Raw genomic sequence first — 22,297 nt, 5'->3', positions numbered from 1 at the left:
ACTAATTATCAATAATAGCTCTGCCTCATCTGGTCTATTTAGTAACAAAGGATAGCATCTCTGCAATTTTCCAAACTTGCCATTGTCCACCCAGTGACTAATAGAGAAAAAGTAAATGGCTCAGAATAAATCATCTCTTCTGTTCAGAATGCAGCTCTAAACAAATATCATATTTTTATGGATGAATCATTAGCACTGCATTCAAATGTGAATTGTAACAAAACTCTAGTCTACATACAAACCTTTTAGTTAAAGGAAAATTCCTTCAATATAAGAGTTCTGAAAGTTGTTTCATGGCAATTTATACTGTCAAGTTCTTCATCATTTTCATTTTCCATTCCTTATTCACACATATATCAAAAGATACCATGTATCAACACATTTAACTTGATTCAACAAGTATTTTTATGATTTGAGGCTAGAAGCCAGATGGATAATTACAAAAGGATTTGTACTTATAACTGCTGAGGATTTTTAGCTTTTAGAAGAAATGTAGCCTGGCTTCCTGGGGCTTACCACAGGCTGTATTCTTATACTGATTGTATAGAAAGAGGAGACAAAGGAAACCTACACCATACAAATCTCAGCCCAGGCCCTTTGCCTGGTCTGTACTGTGAATGGGGAGACATGCAATAAGAGAAAACAAAAAGCAACATAGCCAAACAAAACCCAAAGAAAATGTACTCTACTGAGAATATAAAATACAAAAACTATACTCAATACACTGTTGAAACCAATGACAAAAAGAATACTTAGAATCTATTGGGATGAGACAAGAAATAAGTAAATAATACTAAAGCTAAGAAGTAAAAATGTAAAAAGAGGATGTTTAGGAGGAAGAAAACAACACGACCAGATGGTTGGTAAAAATTGAGAAAAATAGAGTGAACGATAGCAATATGTAGAAGTAGGAGTAACAGGAAAGGATGAAATGACTCTAGCCTCAATCCTAGGCTTTCTGAGAGATTACTGGATGGAGGAACAATTACATATGTGTTTTGGGAAATCAGGGGAGCCATCGAGGCCAGATATATTAACTTCAGTGTATGTATTCAGGAGAATGGTGAGGATATATCCAGGCAAAGTGCACTGAGTGAAAAAGGAAAGATTTGAAATCATGGGGAATACCAAGTGATGATCTTCTTTGAAGAGATAAAAGATTTATGTACACTTTCAAAGAACTAGTACATTGCACGGGCATCTTTTGAAAAATGGTCTTTTCCTTCTTAACTTCTTTAAAACTATCAGTCCCAGATTTCCAGTTTGGAAGGAGAGCTTTAGATGACCTGCAACTCTACTGGTTTATTTCCTACATGACAAACATTTTCCTGTAATAAGAATTGTGAACACAGTTTTTACAAGATTATAGGAGTGCCCAGAGATGGATATTAAAATATTAAGCAGAATCGGGGTTTAACTTTATTTAAGCCTGAAATTTTTTCCCCTATTTAGTCGCACTCATTTCAAGCTAAGTCAGAAGTAGGAAATTTGGAGAAATTGTTTTGTTTCTTTCTATTTCTAGTCAAATTAATTTGTCTGCAGTTTTGAACAGTTAACTCTGCAAGAGATTCCGATGGTATCTTTTTATTGTGTGCTCCTATTTATGGGTTTAAAGACATTTTTATTAGTAGGTTAATATTCTCACAAATTTTAGGAAATTTGCAATTATTATTCAGGAATTGCTTCTCCCTGATTCCCCCCTCCCCATTTTTTTCTGAGATTTCAGATGCAAATACTCAAAACTTTTTATGTCCCACATTTCTTTTAAGAAGATTTATATCATTTTCTATTCTTTTTTCCATGCTTCAGATTACCTGTTTTTACTGACTGTTTTCTTGTCAATTAATACTGTCTTGTCCATATGTCTTCAACTGACATTTTGAAATCTGTTTATCATTCATTGTCAGTTATAAATTTGATTTCCTTATTTTTATAAGTTCAATGACTTGATGAATTTCTTCTTTCTCATATATTGGCCCAACATTTTCATTTGATGAACAATCTTTTTCTACTAATTCAGTATCAATTCCTTTTATAGTTCTGTTTTCATTACCTCTTTATTTTCACATCTTTTATCATGGAACCTATTTTCTTATTGAATATCAGTCATAGTACATGGGAAATTATAGGCTTCATAAAGGGTCCATGCTTCCCTCTGCCAAAGGTAAAATATGGGTTAATTTCTTCAGTAGAGAGAGTGGGCTGATTTTCTTAATAGAACGAATGGGGCTGGGCAACAGGTTGGGCAAGTTCTGCTGACATCTGATTCAGCCCTAGACACATCACTTCCCTGTGAATTTTATGCAAGGGTATGATAGGTCCACTGTGGTCCCTAATGCTAGGTGGTCCATGTAGCTCATAATGCCTGAGAAAACTCTGTGCTTCTTTTCAGGGGTTTAAACTTAGTTTTTCAGTATCGTGCCCTAACAATTTTTATATTTCTGGAACATTTCAGGGTAGCATGCATTTGAAGCTCTCTCTCAGTGGCCATTTATCAGAGAGAAGTTTATCTCTCTACCTCATGTTCACATCTAAATTTTGTTAATCCTATGGACTTCAGCAGATAACATATCTTCCCTTATTTAATCTAGCTTTTCCAGTTTCTTCTAGAAAGTAATGGTTTTCCATAAGTCACTCCATCCAATCCATCAGTAAATGTCAAAAAAGGTAATTTTGTGGGAATTTCATGGTTCCCTCTTATTGCATTTCTCTTGTCTAAAAGTGATGCATCTCTAATTTTTAAAGCTTATTTGCAAAATCAAGTCATTTCTCACAGAAGCATCATTCCAGTGGCGGATACTGTCTCTCCAGGTTTTCTGCCATCTCTATTTTTATGGGATCTGAGACGACACTACAATTGATTTCTTTATCTCACCACTTTTATCTGTTCACAGGAAATACTTATGGATTGCTGATCCACCAAATATCTTCTAAGTTAGGCTTAATCTGATGCAGCTACCACCTCAATGCTCCCATGTAAGGTCATTGTAAGCTTTTCATAATTGTAAGCCAAACACCAGTCTTTTGTGCCTAAAGTCTGCGAAGAACACATTTAAATCTCTCTGTGGTCCTGTGAAAGCCCCCATTGTGAGAGCAGCATCAAAGGGTTAACATCCTTCAATCTTTCCTCTCTTAATGGTGATGGTGTGTGAAGCATGAAACATAGTAGTGTTACTCAATTGTAAATGTTTCTGAAGAACCCAAAGGACTTTTGTTTAGTTCATTGTATCTATCAACATTCACTGTACTATGAAGCAACGCATAAATTCAAAATTATTTATCAATTCTTTTAAAATGTTAGTGCTGGGCCTGTTACATAATGATCTGCATGAAAATTGTTAGTGAAAGCTAGATACATTTTCCAAAAGAAAAGTATAGCATTGTTTTGCATTTTTATGAATCTCTTTAATACCTCTCTTAATAGAAGTCAAACAGATTCCTACATCCCATAGTGCATTGACCATTTGGAAGATTTTCTTCACTGTGTATTGTATACTGTATCTGTCCACTATTCACACACAATTCCACCATTTTATAGTTTCTGAAAGGCACGTAAGAAAACTCCAGAGTTTCCAGTTTCCAGGCCACAATTTGAGAATGACTGAAGCAGAAATAGCTGTCTTTAAATAAATATTTTCACCCTCCCTTTAATTTTATATTCTTGAAGTGATACAAACGATTCAAAATGGGGAAATAGGGGAAGTTTTGGAATGAAGGGAATGAAGGGTATAATATTTATGATTTTACCATGTGAATTTCCTAAATATCATTATATTACAAATTTATATTTGGAAAAAGTTTTGGTATTTAAATTTTATCTCTAAAAATTTATAAAAATTGCACAGTATATAATGAATGCTCTTTCTCTTTTGTAAAACTCAGCATGTGGTGATTTTGTAATTTCACATTTATTGTAATATCATGTCATATTTAAGCCTTCTATTTTAAGAGAGAATGGATAGTGTAGGGATTAGAAACACAAACATTTGCTTAATCTTACATTTCCGGATTTAATCCCAAACTCCCTCTCTCTACCTAATTGTGGTATACATTTATATCTCAGTCTTCTCTGTAAAAAGGAGAAAACTCGTTATAATTATGAACTGAGTTAACATGGTTAAGTGTGCTGAGAGTGGTGTATGTGGTGGCTATTACCTCTGCTGACATAAGGGATAAAATGTTGAAATTGAAGATACAAATGTAAACTTAACAGAGAAAAATGTAAGAGATGAGAAGTGAAAAGGAGTGGGATTAATATTCTTAAAGTAAATAAATAAACCTCATTCTTTGGGTAGCCTATCATGAGCAATGATTAAAATTGATGCAGGCATATTTATAGGTAGTAGAACAATGAATGATAGTGTCACTAATTAAAAAGATGAAAAATTCAATTATTTTAGCTTTTTAAATTACTGTTTTATACTAAGTAAAGTCATTTAATGAAAGAGATAAATTATTTAAAATAGTTTAAAAGCTATAAAAATTAAGAAAGGTAAAGAGATAAAGGAAAGTTAAGGCAATCAGGAAAGATTTGTCATAGCTTTGTTAGGAATGGGGAAAGATGACAAAGAGAAATAAATAAGAGGAAAATCAGTGGTGATTAAAGTCCAACTGAAGTTGTTGACTGTGGAGAGTGGATTATAGAAAGCCTATGAGAACTGAACACAAGCAAGGTGCGATGTGGCTCACCTGCTTTTTCCAAGATTGGCACAGCCCTGGCCCCAGAAGCAGAACAGCTGTTTCTCCTAAGTTGTTTGCATTCAGAGAAGCAAGAAAGCAGGTTTCTCCTGTTACAATGTCATGTGCCTCCCCAAGAGCCACTGCTCCACCCCTGTTCTTGGCTGTTTATAAAAGACCCTGAAAGAGGAAGAGGGGCTTTACTTGGGGCTTTTGCTTTTGGCTTGGGTTTTGCCTTTGGCTTTTGTTTTGGGAAGTGAGGCTTTTTGTCTTTGGCTTTTGCCTTTTAATTATGGCTTTTTGGTGTGGGAAGCTTTTGGAAGGGAAAAGAATTACTGAAGGGAAAAGAATTGCTAAAGGGAACTTGCTGAAGGAAAAAGAATAGCTAAAGAGGGACTGATAGAGTCTGCACCGAGAACTTAAACATAGGCTTTAGAAAAGCTAAGCTAAAAAGCCAAAGAGAACATGGGACAGTGTAAGTCTAAGGACCGAGACTTTAACTTTACTGTGCAAGTCTAAGGATTACCAAGACTTTAAGGGCTATGCATATACAGTTTGTAGGTGTGGCTGTTGTTTGCAAATCTGAGCACCCAGGCTTTAAGAAAGCTAAAGAGAGATGGGACAGTGCAAGCCTGGGGGCAAAAGACTTTAAGAGCAATTAAGCTAAGAGAAAACATGGGACAGTGTGAGTCTAAGGAAAGAAGTTTTAAGCAAGGTTTCAAAGAAGACTTTAGAAGCAAGGTTTGAAAGGACTGCAAAGGAGTAAGTCCTTAAAGAATAAAAAAGCAACGAGGATTGTGTCTCCACCACAGCGCCCAATACACCTGACCCCACTTTCTGTCTATTGTTGACCATCATTTACTCTCAATATAAATGTAAGTATTTTCCTTTGATAATTTTATTATACATAATAAGAAAGTATTGGTAAGAAACTATATTACTAAAATTGATACTCATTTTTGTTATTCAAACAAGTTTTAAGAGTGGGTAGGAGACATTAGGATTGATTAACAGTAACATTTTCTGTGAAATAATTATTCTGAATCAATCCTGATAATGTTTTCAACATTTCCAGTGCTTAGTTTGGAGATGAGCCAGTTTAACAAATCTGGTCAAATGAAAAATAACTCCATATTTGCTTTGGATGTATAATGATGTGAATTCAGTGTTTTCTCTTGGATGTGAACAAAGATGATTCTTGTCCCAGAGTCTGTTGGCAGACCTCTCATGTTCCTAAGAATAGTCATTAGATAAATCTAGTTTGCAGTGGAAGAGCAGAGACAAAAAATAACTCGGCTCTTAATAAAATAATTTAGAAAGCAAAGCAAATATCCCAGAAGCCTGGCCTAAATCTGCCTTGCTTACTATTTGAGTTCATAATTTTTAAAAAAAATTTAAATGTGATTTTCTACAATTTGTAGATAAAATAATTTAATCTAATACAGAATATATATCTGTAAATATTCTTCAGAAATTCACTATAAAATATAAAAATACACAAAACTAATCTGGAATAGAGAGGATTACTGGTAAAACTTGTGTTAATTTTACATATATACATTAATTGCATTTCCACATGGCCATAATTATTTGGTTAATCATATTATCTGGGTACTATGGGCTCCTCCCAAACCAAAATCCTAAGGATTATTATATCAATGGTTTTTGAAGCATCTGAGAAAAGATGCAAAAGTCAATTGTACACATTAATATTTAACAAAAACTAGTTTTTATGACATATATATATGTGTGTATGTGTATGTATAATAAAATGGTGGAACGGAACCAATCTTACAAGTTAAAAAACTCAGGAAATGTATCTGATAATGGGGTAAAAGGCATCCATTTACTTCTGTTCTATTTTAGGAATTGCTATATAGCAGAAATTCACCAAATAAAGCGTTTGTTCTGACTATATTGGTTTGAATCATTGCAATGACTCTGGTTTATAAATGGCTTACAAATTATAGGAGAGGCTTTACATTTTCCTAACTGCATTTTACTTTTTTTCTCTCTTGACTTATAGGCAATCTTCTTGGCATACCTCATTACATTATTCTCAGAATACATTAATCTCACCACTTGTAAAAATAAACACCTGCCAGACTTCTCACGCTGATTGTACCTGAAGAAACTGTTCTGAAATTGTCCCTTTAAACATTTCTTATTACTAGGTAGACCCAGTAATTAGAAAAAAAGGAAGGGAAAACATAAAACTAAATTTACTTTTTGTATTTAATAGCACAGTAACTAAGTACTCTAAGTATCTTATAATTCATTCTTAAATACAAGATAAAAACTATGCTAGATCATTTCACTTGGAAATCAAACCCTTCATCTTTTTCCAAATGTGTGCAAAGGCTAGAAACATGCTAATTTTAGAACTCATCTTAATGTTATTTGCTTATTAAATGCAAAGGTGATGACTCATATATCACAGTTTTACTAAGCCAAAAAAATCAGTATTAAATTCAGTTTCTTCCAAAATCATATGATACTCTTACATTCTAGAAAATAACTCAGGCTTGACAGCAAGAAAACACTTTTAAATTGGAAAAGCCTTCAGTTTTCAAAGTTTTTCTCCAATTTTTATTTCCTTTTACATTCTGAGATCACTAGTGTTCCACTCAAGTACACTCCTCAGAACGTCCCATTCGCCATGTGCTTATTTTTCACTTGAGTGCTACCTGGAAGGGAATCTTAATCTACCTCTATTTGTAGAAATAATTATTTCTCCCTGATGATGTGAATTATTAGATTTAGCTACACACAATTATCAATGCTTGATCCTGTTTATAAATTTTATTATACTTTATTATCTATATTATCATATTGATCCTGTTTGTATCTTCATTTTTTTCAAATGGTTCAGACTAATATCATAATGTTAAGACTTTTCTTGTAGCAGAAGACTATACAATCAATAATTAAAGTTAACTTTCATCTTGATTTGGTGTTTCTGAGATTTTGACATCCCTGGATTTAGACTTACCTGCTATATAGTATGGATAATTACTGGTTTATTTTCTATAATATTCTCTTCCTTGCTAAGTTCAAGGATAAATTTATCCTAATTTTGACTAGGAAAACAGTTTTGAAGGAATAAGGTATCTAATTTAAGCTTATATCTTTCTGGAAGAAATTGGGAGAACAAAAATAGATGAATGAGCATTACTAATGATGCCAGCTGACACAGAGGCTGAGAAAGGAGGCTACTGGAACTTGTGACAGCCTCCTTCTCTTTCCTCCAGAATTTCATGTTAGGATGGATGCCAGCCATCATGTCTGACCAACACAAACAATTCTCTCTGTCACTCAACTTCCACTGTCTGAATTTCATTCAAGTTTTCCTTATGAAGAAACTGAATTGTGTACCAGAACCAGGAAGGAGATTCCAAGGAAAACATGTCCTATTCTTGGAAGGAATGGGTGGTGATTCCAAGTCACTTTGACTACTGGCAATCTCGGCCCAGAAGGTGAGAGTCACTTAAATGATCATTCAAAGATTTTCTTCTGCAAGTAACTATTGCTTTTCCTGGAAAAGCAAATAATGTAAGCTTTAACATTGAGATATTCCATACTCACAATCACACAAACAGAAGCAAGCACAGACACATTCAAAGAAATGTCTTCTTATACCTTTAACACATATTGATCCTGTTTGGAAAACAGGCATAATTGGTAAACTAATTGGAAGGCGTTAGAATGTAAGTCAGGCTTAATAACAGAACTTTCTTCTCACACTGTGAGAGTCAGTTTCCTTCTTCAGATTCTAGTTGAGACACAGATCTTACCTCAATTTGGACACTTCTGAGGCCACTGCTCCTATTAGAAGATGAATTAAGTACTCGTGCATTAAAGCCACTCCCACGAGATCGCTAATTCTCTCAAAAGAGCTGAAGAGTTGCAAAGATAGCAGGAGTTCTTGTATAAAATCACATCTTATTTTCAACATTATACATTAGTATGCTACATTTATTATTGTTAATAAGCTGATATTGATACATTGTTAACTGAGCTCTGTACTTTGTTCAAATTTCAGTAACTTTCTGTTTCCCTTTTCTTTTACAGAATCCTATCCCAAACAGCCCATTACAGTGAGCTATCTTGTCTATTTAGTCTTCCCATGGCTGTGACAATTTCTTAAGACTTCCCTTATGTTTGATCACCTTAATAGTTTTAGTTATTATGAGTCAAGAATTTTGTAGCATGTCCCTAAATGTGTATTTGTCTGATGTTTTCTCATGATTACACTGGAATAATACATATTTGAACATTATGGAAAAAAGAAAGTTTTAAAACTTTCACCCAATTGGGTAATTCTGTTTGCTGTCAATGGCAGGAGTTACTTGCATATTTACCCTTTATTAGATATGTTAATCCTTCACCAGATGAATGGTTTGAAAGTGTTTTGTCCCCATTCCTTAGGTTGCATTTTCATTGTTGTTTCTTTTGCAGTGCTGAAGGTATTTAATTTGATGTAGCCCTGCTGATCAATTTTTCTTCTTTTACCTGTGTCTTTGGAAATAAATGACTGCTGAGGACAATGTCAAGACACTTTTCCTCTATTTTTTTCCCTCTTGGATTTTTGTGGTTTCATATCCTGTATGTAAGTCTTTAATCCATTCTGAATTGATTTCTGTGTAGGGTACAAAATAATGTTCAATTTCACTCTTTTTCATGTGGATATCTAATTTTCCTAGCATCACTTATTGAAGATACTGTCCTTAACCCATTTTCATTCTTGTCACCCTTGTCAAAGGCAACGATATATGTGTGGTTTTATTTATGGGCCCTGTATTATGTTCTGCTGATTTCTAAGTCAATTTTTATGCCGATGTTCTAGTGATATATTATTATAGCTTTGCAACAAATAGCTTTATTTGAAAAGGTACTGAATAGTTAGCTATTTTTCCAAAGGTAATATATAAATGGCTAACAGATAGATGAAATGGTGCTCAATACCAATAACTATCAGCAAATCAAGTCCACTCTTAGATATTCCCTCATTCATGCTAGGATGGCTATTTTCTTTTTAAAAAAAGATGTATCAGGGAAGGTGTGGAGAAAAAGGTGAACCATGCACATGGATGGTAGAAACAGGTTGGTGTAGCTGCTATGGAAAACAGGATGGAGGTTCCTCAAAACATTAAAAGCAAAAATATCATATGACTCAGCAATTCTATTTCTTGGTATTTGTCCACATGAATTGAAATTATTGTCTTGGAATATTATTTACACATCCATATTTATTATTGCTTTATTCATATCTAAAACATGGAAACAACCTAAATGGTCATATCATAAAAATGTAATAAAAGTAAAAAAAATATGGGAGAACACCTTTGAAAGTGATGGAATACTTTACGTCACCAATTGTAGTGATAGTTTCATAGGAGTACAGACTTTTCTGAATTCACCAATTTTTGAAATAGCCTTCTGTATGTCAAACCTATTTAAATAAAATGATTTAAAAATTATCAATTGAATTTAATTATAATCTAGGAAACAAAGGTAAATTTTTATAGAATGTAGTGATTAATAAGATGAATACACATATACAATGTCAAAACACAAACTCTAAAGGGTAGATTTTCAAAGCTTTTGTAGCCTCAAGTCATAATAATATATACATTTCATATTGGGCCTCAGTAAACATAAACACCTAAAGTTGGAAAAAAAAAAGCAGAACATCTGTTATCTTTTAAGAAAATATATTGCCTGTAATGCAGAAAACTTGTTTTGTAACCCACTAATAAATTTGCCATGACTTGCAATTATAGACAGGTTTAATTTATTGTATTTCACAAAGGAAATCAAATAAGCCCTTTCTCTTCTGTATAGGTTTGCAAGCATTAGGTTAAATAATTTCAAAGATAGAGTCAAAACTGAACCAAAATATTTGAAAAGATCTCTATTATTATAGGGTCTCCCAAAATTTATTTATACATCAGCTGGAAACACAGAGGCTAAGAAAGAAGAAAATAAATATGTATTTTTGCAATTTTCATAAGAACCATTGCAGTTAAATTAGGTGAATCAAGAGTAAGGAAGTTAATAGGATAGATAAAGGTTGAATAGTAAGTCAGTAGTAAAGAGGGGAAATACAGAGAAACAATCACTAAATCCTACAAATAGTTGATTTAGCAGTAAATTGCATTCTCTCTAACGCTTCTTATTACCCAGGTCAGCTTTTCACTATAAAAGAAAACGAGTGTAGGGAATTCAAAGCTATATACAAATGATTTTGGTTCTCAATTTTGTTTCTCTATTGAATATGAAAAAAATTCAAGTATCATGTAAAAATGTACTACATTTCAAGTGGCTTTCACTACAGCAGTCCCCACAGCACCTCACACTCTTCAGCTGAAGGGCAATATTCAGGGATCATTTCCATACGGATATAGAAATAAGAGAAGAGTCCTTCATCCCGAGTCTCATTAGGACATGTGATTTGGAAGCATGTTTTCTTCTCTTGCTGCTTGTTTAATAACATGGATCACATTTCTAAGGAACAGTTTGAGAAAGGGACAATACGGCAAGGATGTGTCAAGTGATAAAAGTGCTCTAGGGAAGCGAGGAGTTTAATGAAGGCGTTTGCAAAGCCTTAAGAATTAAGTTCTCAAAAGAGAATGATGGAGGGGGTGAATTCAACTATGATGTATTGCAAGAACATTTGCAAGTGTCACATTGTACACCTGTATAACAATAATTTTAAAAAGTCAAAAAAAAGAATTAAGTTCTTATTTGTTTATTGGTGGTACTTAGGTTTGAACTCTGAGCTTCATGCTTATTAGGTATTTTGCTGCTTATGCCACACCTTCACTGCCAGCCTTTTTTGCTCTGGTTATTTTTATAGGCTCTTGCTTTTTGCCCAGGCCAGCCTGGACCACAATCCTCACAGTCACTGCCTCTGGAGGTGCTATGACTACAGGTGTGGACCACTAGTGCCATGCTTCTAAATTAAGTTTTTTTTAGCATCCAAAACAGCAGTAACTCATTAGTAACATTTTTCTTTATTGCTGTTAGAGATGTGGGTTCGGTTGCCAGTATCAATTGCTACCTCTTCAGGCTATTTGGTATGTAGTTTTTTGTAGAGGTTGCTTGATGGGGGGGGGGGGAAGGTGTGGAGAGGGTCAACTGGAGGTCAAGAAATGACATACTGCTCACCAACAATTTTGCTAGTCAAGAAGTGACTGGTATGCTGACAGATGCTGTGGTTAGCAGTTCATGATGTAATGTACTCTTATGATGACTGTGCATGCACAAAGCAGGAATGGGTAAAGCTCAGTTTAGGAATAGATGGGCACATGTGTCCTTTGCACCTGACCAGTTGCAGATGCGTACTGTGGTGGCTTATCTTGTCTAAATTGAGGTGAAAAGTGCTTACAGCCATTTCAAACCACTGAATTGCTGAATCTTACCCTTATGAATAAAATAAAGTCCTAAGTAAAACCAACCTGGTTTTTAAATTTTGCTTGCCTAACACTTATTAGAATTCTTTGTTGTGCTTACTATACTTTCCTGTTTTAAATATGCAATGTCAGTAACCAAAAACTTCATTTGTGACTCGGTGCTCCTTTTAATAACTTTTCACATTCTTAAAATATCTCTTGGTTGCATTTTTCCACATAAAAACAGGTTTAATAGAAGAAAATTAGAACTACAACCTTTACATGAAACTTTATTAAATCTATGAACAACATAAGAGCAAAGAGAGAAAATAGAACAAAGAAACAAAAGGAAATTTTTGGTAAGGCACGATAGCACTCTGACCATAGCTGACCTAATACTGTAGTCAGTGATTAATAGTTTGGACTTAATTAACTCATAAAGAACACAAGAAGTTGTTTGCAAAACTTTGAACAAATACTTATCTATACATTTAATAAAGAAAGGACCCAAAAGTAATCAAATTCCTGTTATTTCTGAAGATATCAGGTTCCCATAATTTTTGTGAAACTATCAGAAACTAGGAAATCTTAACTTTATTGAAATTATTTCAGATAATTGAAAACAAAGTGAATATATCCAACTTATTTAGGGTACCAGTTTATACTTGATATAACCGTATATGAGAGTGTAAGAAGACCAGGCACGGTGGTACATGTCTGTAATTCTAGCTACTTGAGAAGCAGAGGCAGAAGAGGAATAATTTTGAAGCCGCTGAGGCAAAGTTAGTGAGATTCCTTCTCAAAAATGAGAAACAGAAACAAATAAAGACAACAAACAAAAAGGACTGGGAGAGTAGCTAAAGATAGTATAATAACATCATTATGCACCAATATTTCTTTGGATTCAGCATATAAATTGAAAGATTTTCACATAGAAGCCAACAGTTAGTAATTCAATATAACACTTGATTTAGTTCCGAGGCTTAGCACAAAAGAGGCTTGTTTTATTACACAGTGTGGGTGGGATGTTGAGTGCTCTGCACTCTGCAGTCATTAAACCGCTCAGTTTGCTCCAAGGTCATGGTGGTCATAACTCCAGCAAACAGGTAGAGAAAAGAAAGTGATTGCAATTCATTGGGAGACAGAACAAGTGTTTAATCATTGGTGCCACAACAGTTAGGTGTTAATATTAAAAATGAAAATAATTTCCTATATATTACCTATAGAAAACTAAACTGCTATGAGAATATTGAAGAAATTTCCATTAAAGCTCTGTTTCTAATGGTCTGGAGATGGCTACAGAATCAGTTCCACTGTGTTCTATTGGTCAAATGATCTGAAAGTCGGATTTAAGCAAAAAAGGCCTGTGTCATACCTTTGGATGAGAGAAATGTCAGAGTTTGAGGACTGTTTTTCTGATCCAATGCCACTGTTTACAGGAGGAGAAGTGCTTAAATGACAGAGAGAAGAGAGTGACCAAAGGTTGAAGACAAGAGTGGATTGCTACAAAGAAGCTTAAAACCTTATAATGAGGACTGACTTTATCAAAATATTTTTAGAATCTGTTTCTATACTTCACACTTGAGAAAAAACTAAATTATTAGTTATATATAGAACATAATCATTAGCAAATCAGCATAATATAATTTGATAGAATTTTCCACATCTGATTGCCATGAATTTTGTTTTAAACAAGTCACTTTGACAAACATTTCAGCTGTGTATACTCACGACAATATTTCTTATTATAAATTAAGGAAGCAAATATCAGAAATGGTCATTTTATATTTCAAACATAATACTAAAGAAGAAAACTTACATTTAACTACCCTGGAAAACATCTCCCCTTTACTCAGCTGTTCAAAGATAATAATTTAATAATACACATAGAAGACAAAATGTATAGAACAAAACATTTCCTTGTTCTCCATTTTTATCCACACTAAAATTTAGCTTGTAATTTTTAAAGGAAATAGGGTGACACTCTTTGGTAAAGAACTTTGAGATCTAGAGATTGTCAGTTTCATATTCATTCACCAGGCCTTCAAAAGTTGTGAGGACATGTAGAATCTAGTTTGGATATAAGATCAGAAATATTGAGCTTCATTTTCTGGACATGTTCATCTCTAATTATATACATTTTCTTGCAAATGACATTTCATTCTTCTTTAAGGTGAATAAATCTATTGTGTGTGTGTGTGTCTGTGTCTGTATCATATTTTATGCAGTCATCCATTGATGGTTACCTACACTGATTCCATAACTTGGCTATTGTAAATAACGCTACAGTAAACATGAGAGCGAAGGTATCTCTAGTGTATATCAACTGCGATTCCTTTGGGTATGTTGCATATTTTCTCCCATATATAGAATCTAGACTTTAAAAAAAGACATAAAAGTAGAAGTATAACTATCTGGGAAGAAGAAGGGGACTAGTGGAAGGGGTGGGACAAGAAAGGGTAGTGGGAGTGTATGATCATATGATTCATTATGAAAATGCCATGGTGAATTCCATTATTTTGCACAATTAATGTACACTAAGGTAGACCTATGATTAATGCCAGTGTTAAAAGAGACTTAGGGACTACTATTTTTCTTGAGAAGTCATTTGAGTTTTGTTTGTAGTACATAGGTCCTATAGTTTATAGGACTTATCTCTTTGATTATTCATATAACCATTTGTTACACTTACAAAGTTATCTATTGGGGGGGGTCCCTCCTTTTTTCAGTGCATAATTTTGTCATAAATTGACAATGTCTATTGTCCGAAGAACTCATTTTGTGTTCTCTTGGTCTAGTTATCTATTCTTGTGCTATCTAGCACATTGTCCTGATTGCAGTTCACTAGTAAGTTTTCATATTCTAACACACAAAGCTTTCATGGTCAACACTGGCACCAAATACCATGACTATTTCTGAATTTCAATCTTCCCTCTACTATAGCTTACTGCTATGTTAAAATATTTAATTGTCTCTTTTGACTATTTAATCCATGCTTACAGATGTGTTCTGAAGAACTGCATTGAATGACTTAGTTTGTTGTTATCTTAGTGTCCTTGAGCCTTTTATAGGATCTTCTAGAGATCTGATAGACTATGGACTCCTTTTCAGAATAATGCCATTTGATGTGTAAAGTAAATATGTATAAGAACAGAGAAAATATCTTAAAATTGGCTTAATGATGGTTCAATTTAAGTTTTTTTGACTTTATGACAGTGTGAGAGTGATGCACATTCAATAGAATTTTGAGCTTTGATCTTTTCCCAGGGTGACAACATGCGGTAAGAGACTGTCATGCAAGGCTGAGCAGTGGTGCTGAGCCATAGCTCTGTCAGCCACTTGATCATGAGGGAAAACAACCTATACCCTGCAGTGTACTGTGTCACCATGCTATGATATTCAGTAGGTTAGGTGGATAAGTGAATTTTTGGCTTATAGTATTTTCAATTTACGATAACCCCTGATAATGGGGTTATCAGGATATAACCCCATTAATATAATCCCATTATAAGTCAAGTTATATAAAATTTTATGTAATAATACATTTGCTTTTTATAGAATTAATCCAAAGCTCTAATGCCAGTTGTAATACATTTGAAAATTTCAAAGTAAATTAGTATAAATATTTTGAGATTTTCAAAACAACTGCCATATGATAGGAAATCATCTGCTTTTCTTTTAGTTAAAAATAGTAGCAGTTGCTCCTAATAGTATTCTGTCATTTATCTATATTTGTTGAAATGATTACTAAATTTTAGTATGAGATATCAATAAAGGAAATTTTACTTTTTTTTCCTCATGTACGTAGTTGTGTGCCTATGATCTCAAGTTATGAATCCCTATTTTAGCTGATTTGCATTTCCCTCCTACTGGTTTCATGTCATTGGGAGATTCACGGTTTATTCATCTTCTTTCTTCTCTTCCTTTGACCACTATAATTATATCTTTGAACAAATTACATCCTTTCTGTATAGATTTGTTCTAAGTTTGAGTCTAAGCTATGTTCACTGTCTTGAAAACTGGTAGGAAGATCTCATTGGAGGTATCATTTTATCAAGGGACTTTCTGAGAGATAGAAAGTAATCTTGAGGTAGAGAAGTCAGCCCACTCCAATTTAGCTGAATAACAAATTCTTAATAATGACTGGGAAGAAGTGATTTTTGAGGAAAAGTTATTTTTCAGATAGATTTTATTATTTTCCACTTATAAAAGGCACCATAGTCAAGATTCAGAGTCTTAGAAAGTGGAGGATTATAGTTGTACATATGTTTTTATAGAACATGTTGGCAGATATTAGAATGTAAACCATTGCTAACTTGATATCTCCCCAACATTGAAGAAAACAGGGGAGACAAGTATCTGCTAAGCCTGCCTTTGTCTCAAAGCATTTAGCTCCACAGAAATAATTGCTTCTTTGGCTATGGCTTAGTTGTCCAAGAGAAGGGATACAAAGTGAAATCCATCCTGTTAGCAAGCTAGCAGTCTCAAAGCAGCAGGAGGTGTACTGAAAACCAAGGGAAGCCCAGGAATATAGGAACCAAAACATAGAAGTCTTGGGTTGTCATAGCTGCATTTCAAGAATCTCATCATAGAGAGCTGAACCAGATATCTTCAACCTGACAGTACTACCTATCTCACTTAGCTTTTTCACTTGTCACTTTATGTTTATATGACCTGTTCTTTTCATTATTTTTGCCAGTATTGGAAATCACCATTTATCTGGTCTATAGTCCAGTTGTGCTGAAGCAATGGAATACGTTGCCAAGAGACTGAAGAAAACACCTGGAGACAGCATATGAAACATAGGGTTAATCGAAAATTACTTGCAGAAACTAGTGGTGTGGGCTGTACCAGAAATTCACCATTGGTTCCATTGGCCACAGCCTAGGCCAATAGCTCCTTTGCCTCTCATGGTGCCTTGCCAGTAATGTTTATCCCCCCAAAGACTTACCCTGAAGTGCTGCTTCTACAGCTAAAGTCCAGTGACTGTGGCTGGGTTAGAAAAGAGCACTTGTACTCTCGAAAGAATGAACCTGTATCATGTGTTCTGGCTTTTTTCTCTACCCTTGCATAGCAATAGCTGCTCCTAAGGCCATCAGTGCAGTGCTCTGTGTTGCTAAATTCAACTAATCCTGCAGCACCATTCAACAAAACTGAACTTCCTTTTTTAATTAAAAAATCTTTGTTTATTAGCTTCCTGACAACTTACTCTTCTAGTTCTTCTTTCTCCTTTCTTTCTCTCTCCTTTGCATTGGCCTCTTTTGCCTACTTTCATCAGGTTTCTCAGAACACTTTTCTGTGTCAGTAAATGTTCACATTCAAAATGCACCTCAAGCAATATATCCATTCTTATTCATATGAAGAATTTATCTGTAGATGATTCCCCAATGTCCACCCCTATGTGTACGTATTAGATAATACTTCTCAGTTCCATGGATTTGTAAAACTATATCTTTGATATATTCACTTGTCTTTTCAAAAGCTTATAGGGTATACTACTTAAACTATGAATCTTTGATTCCTGTACTTTCTATAGTATTTACTATTGTATGAACTAGTTTCAAGCCAAATTCACTATGCAAAAAATGCTGCTTTGCAACAGACCATTTGTGACATCTTCTTTTTCATACTCTTCAAGTCACTGAAACAAATGCTCATTTCATACTCTAAACATTTGCTAATTTCTTACCATGTCTGTAGATATGAGTATGGTTCAAATTTGGATTGTTATAATCCATTTATGCATTCCATGTTCTATCCTACTCCTACTTTCTAATTCATGATCCATTGATAATTATTAAACTTTTAAAAAATAAAGTTTTGATGTTCTGTTAAAAATCCTTTTATAGTTTCCTGCTGTTTTTAAATCTTAACATGAACAATCTAACATGCAAAAATACTTGTCCATTTGACAGAGGTATTTGCATGTCTTACGCAGTTTGAATTCATTGACTTTTTTCTAAATGTGTTTTTAGCCACTGCCACAAGTTTCATTTAATGACAGTCAATCTAACCCAGTGGCTCAGTTTAGACTCCTTAAGTAACTGCTGATTCTTTGCTTTCATTCACTCCGCTCCCTAATTGATCAATCACCAAATTATATTTAACTCCAAAATATCTGTGTCCTGCCACTTTTCTATATTTCAACTATTGTAACTTTTCACCTAGATTCACCAGTATCTTTAAAAAAATAATCTCATTGTGTTACATTTTTATTTTGAGATTTTAAGGCTATCACCATAAGACTGAAACTTATATTTCCATTTGTAGAACCCTTCAAGACCTTGACCTTGGCTGCTTCCCTGACTTTTGGATATATCAGATCTGAACTTCCTTAATTCTAGGAAAAGTCATTGGTCCTCACTCGATCCTATTCCTTTCTAAATCATGTGTTTTAAAAATGCAACCTATTTCTGTCTCTGGAATCATCTCACTTTTTAAAAATCTTGGCAAAACATACTTTTTCTTCTGGTCAAGTATTATTGTTTTCTAGTTTACTACCATTAGTATTAACAATAACAGTGCCTAAACAAATAAATAATTCACATTTGTGTAAAGAAATAAGCTCAGTAATAAAATATTACTATTATAAATAGGTAGAATAAATATGCATTTATTTAAAAGATATAACCAGTTAGTATTCTTATATGAAAATCTGTTTTTTCTTATACAATATTTTAAAAAATGATTCATATGAATACACTATTTCAATATTCCTCAATATTTGAGCATTTCGGTTGTTAACAACATATTATTTTAAACTCTGCTGCATTGTAGTTACTAATTTTTTCACTTCTCCATTTATGTATTACTTAAATTTCTGTAATAAACATATGGACTGATTGATATATCCATACTGCCTTTAAGAAGGATTGTAGTAATTTAAGTAATTTACCTAATTTATTAAAGAATTGTGTCCCAAACTGCTGAATTGCAAGCCAAGAAAAGCAGCAGTTTTAAAGGTGATACTTTATGTTCCTTCTTAAAAATGAACTTATTCATTGAAACCAGCTACATGATTTTTCTTTTATTATAATTTTTTTATTAGGATACACTCATGATACAGAGGAGGATTCATAGTGGCAATTCCTGTTAGACTTATATTGTACATTAGTTACATTGCCCCCATCGTCTCTCCCCTTCAGCCCCCTTCCCACCCCACTTAAAGCAATTGCAAGAGTTTTTCTAGTTCTGTTTCATATAGATATATGAAGTCCATCTACTGTCACCTTAATCTGCTTAATTCACCCTTCCCTTCCACTACTATCTCCCCCAACCCTCCACACACTATGCCTATTTTACAGTCCTGATTTTTATAATTAATATTTGACTTGATGTTCAGAGGGGTGTCTCAATATATGCCCTCTATGAATGTGGTTTACTTTGGTCTGTTCAATCCTTTAGAATATTCTCCTTTACCTCTTACCTCACACGCCCCATTTTTCAACATCTTTCAATATACATTTTTATATCCTCTACTTCACATCTTATGGTATGCAATATTACTGTTGCTCTATCATTCTGTTTTCTTTTCTCTCTTTCCTCGAGTTCCATAGAGTAGTTACACTGTTACGAACATGTTCTACAATTGAGTTTGTATATGATCATGTTTGTTTTTGTGTATAGGTTTATCTTTGGGTCTATCTTCCATGTATGAAAGAAAACATGTGTCTTTTGCATTTCTGATCCTGGCTTACTTCACTTAACAGGATGCCCTCCAATTGCATATCCATATCCAATTGCACCATATTATTATTACTTGTGGCATATATACCATAATTTTGACTTCCTTTTAAATTTTCTCTTTTTAAATTGCATAACCAATTATTTTGTGTATTTTATGCTTGAACACTCGATTTCCATATTGAATTGTTAGAATATTTTATATTTTTAAAATTTCTATTTGTTGCTTTATATACATATAAGATTTGTTTATATATATATTTTTTATAAACAAATATATATGTATTGTTTTATATATATATAATTAAAAGCATATTTTTCAGATTTTCATTTATTTCCATGCTTTGATTTTTTTGAGGAGTTGATGTATAAGCATTTTATATAAGCAAATTACTATTTCATAAATTGTTGCATCTTCAACTTTGCTCTCCTTAAAACAGTATTGCTCACAACTGGATTACACTTATATTTAAAATACTATATTTTTAGTAATTTTTTCATGTCCTAAAATCTATTAAGGTGTCATCTGAATTCTATAGTAAGTTATTTATTTTTTTTTATTTTTGTTTTATGGTCTATAATTCTTTTAATATGTTGCTGAATTCAACTTGAGAATTTTTGCAACAATATTCATCAGGGATATTGGTCTGTACTTTTCCTTTCTTTTTTTTTTTTTTTGTTTATTTATTTTTAAAAGCAATTTTCTCCTAGGTGTGGAAGATTCTGCTTGAATCTTCTGGGTATCCTCTTTCCATTAGTTTGACATGTATTTCAAAAATCCCCAAGTTTTACTTTTATTTTAGTTTTTTTTATTCTTCTGCAAATGAGAATAGTTAACATTATGTATCTTTTATTAAAAAAATAAGAGTATTATAGCCAATATTCATTTCAAAATCATATGTTAATTGGTTTCACATCATCTTACCAGTCATTTTACTATAGGTTGGATATGCCTTATCCCAAATGTCTGGGATCAGAATTGTTTCCAATTTGGGATTTATTTAGATTTTGAGATACTTATATAATGACATATGTTAGGAATAGAACCTAAATCTAAACATGAAATTCATTAATGTTTTATAGCCATCTTCTACATATATCCTGCAGATAATTTATACAATATCTGTGCACACTTATTTGACTGCAATCTGTCACTAATACACTGTATTGTACATTAGTTACATTGCCCCATCATCTCTTCTCCTCACCTTCCTCCCCACCCCACTTAAAGCAATTCCAAGAGGTTTCTTTGTTCTATTTCATAGAATTATATGAAGTCTATATACCCTCACCTTAATCTCCTTCATTCACCCTCCCACCTCCCACTAGTACCGCAACACTCACATTGTACCTATTTTATAGTTCGATCTTTCTTTTTAATATTTAAGTTGATGTTCAAAGGGGTTTCTTAATGTATCCCCACTGTGGGTATACTTTACTTTGGTCCATTCAACCCCCTCCATTACTCTCCCTTTCCCTTTTGCCTCCCATCCCCCATTTTTCAACAGCTTTCAATACACATCCTTAAATCCTCTACCTTCACAGATCTTACATTTTATGATATTACTGATGTTCTACATTCTCTTTTCCTCTCCTTCTTTCTCCAAGTTCCATAGTTCCACTATTGTGTATGTGTTGTACATGTGAGTTTGTGTATGATCATGCTTGTTTTTGTGTATATGTTTATCTTTTGGATCTGTTCTCCATGTATGAGAGAAAACATGCATTCTTTGTCTTTCTGAGCCTGGCTTCCTTCACTTAACATGATGTCCTCCAATTGTGTCCATTTACCTTAAAACCACATCTCATTATTCCTCATGGCTGAGTAAAACTTCATTGTGTATATATACCCCATTTTCTTGATCCATTCATCATCCTCTGGGATGTTTCCATAGCTTGGCTATTGTGAATAGTGCTGTGATGGACAACAGTGTACAGATGTCTCTATTGTATCTTGACTTACCGGTAGATGACCAGGAGTGGTATCACTGAGACATATGGCAGTTCTATCATTAGCTTTTTGAGGCATCTCATACTGCTTTCCATAGTGGTTGTACCAATTTGCATTCCCACTTTCACTGTATAAGGGTTCCTGTTATACTGCTTCCTCACCAGCATTTGTTGTTATTATTGCCCTTGAATATGGCCATACTAAGTAGGGTGAGATGAAATCTAAGTGTTGTTTTTGTTTTGATTTGCATTTCTTTTATACCCAGGGAACTTTAATACTTTTTCATGTATTTACTGGTCATTTGTACCTCTTGCTTTGAGAATTCCCTGTTTAATTCATGTGCCCATTTCTTCATTGGGATGTTGATTATTTGGGGGTTGAGATTTTTGTGCTCTCTATGGATTCAGGACATTAGTCCCTTATCAGATGCGTAGCTGACAAAGATTTTCTCCTGTTCTGTTGGCTGTCTCTTGAGTCTAGTGCCTGTTTCTTTTGCTGTGCAGAAGCTCTTTAAAAAGTTTGATGCAGTCCCATTTGTTCATTCTTTCTCTTAGATGCTGAGTCTTTCAAGTTCTACTTAGGAAGTCATTCC

At 33.6% G+C, this 22,297-nt stretch overlaps 1 non-coding gene across 1 annotated transcript; it reads left to right on the top strand.

Annotated features, from left to right (window-relative positions):
• The first annotated feature begins 499 nt into the window (after positions 1-499).
• LOC141410615 (small nucleolar RNA SNORA51) lies at positions 500-631 on the top strand. The gene has a single exon (XR_012435451.1). It is a non-coding gene; the product is annotated as a small nucleolar RNA SNORA51 (small nucleolar RNA).
• The last annotated feature ends 21,666 nt before the right edge of the window (positions 632-22,297 follow it).

The sequence above is a fragment of the Castor canadensis genome, chromosome 8 (genome assembly GCF_047511655.1).
Source record: "Castor canadensis chromosome 8, mCasCan1.hap1v2, whole genome shotgun sequence".
In the NCBI taxonomy this organism is placed as follows: domain Eukaryota; kingdom Metazoa; phylum Chordata; class Mammalia; order Rodentia; family Castoridae; genus Castor; species Castor canadensis.
This window is presented reverse-complemented; position numbering and strand designations above follow the sequence as displayed.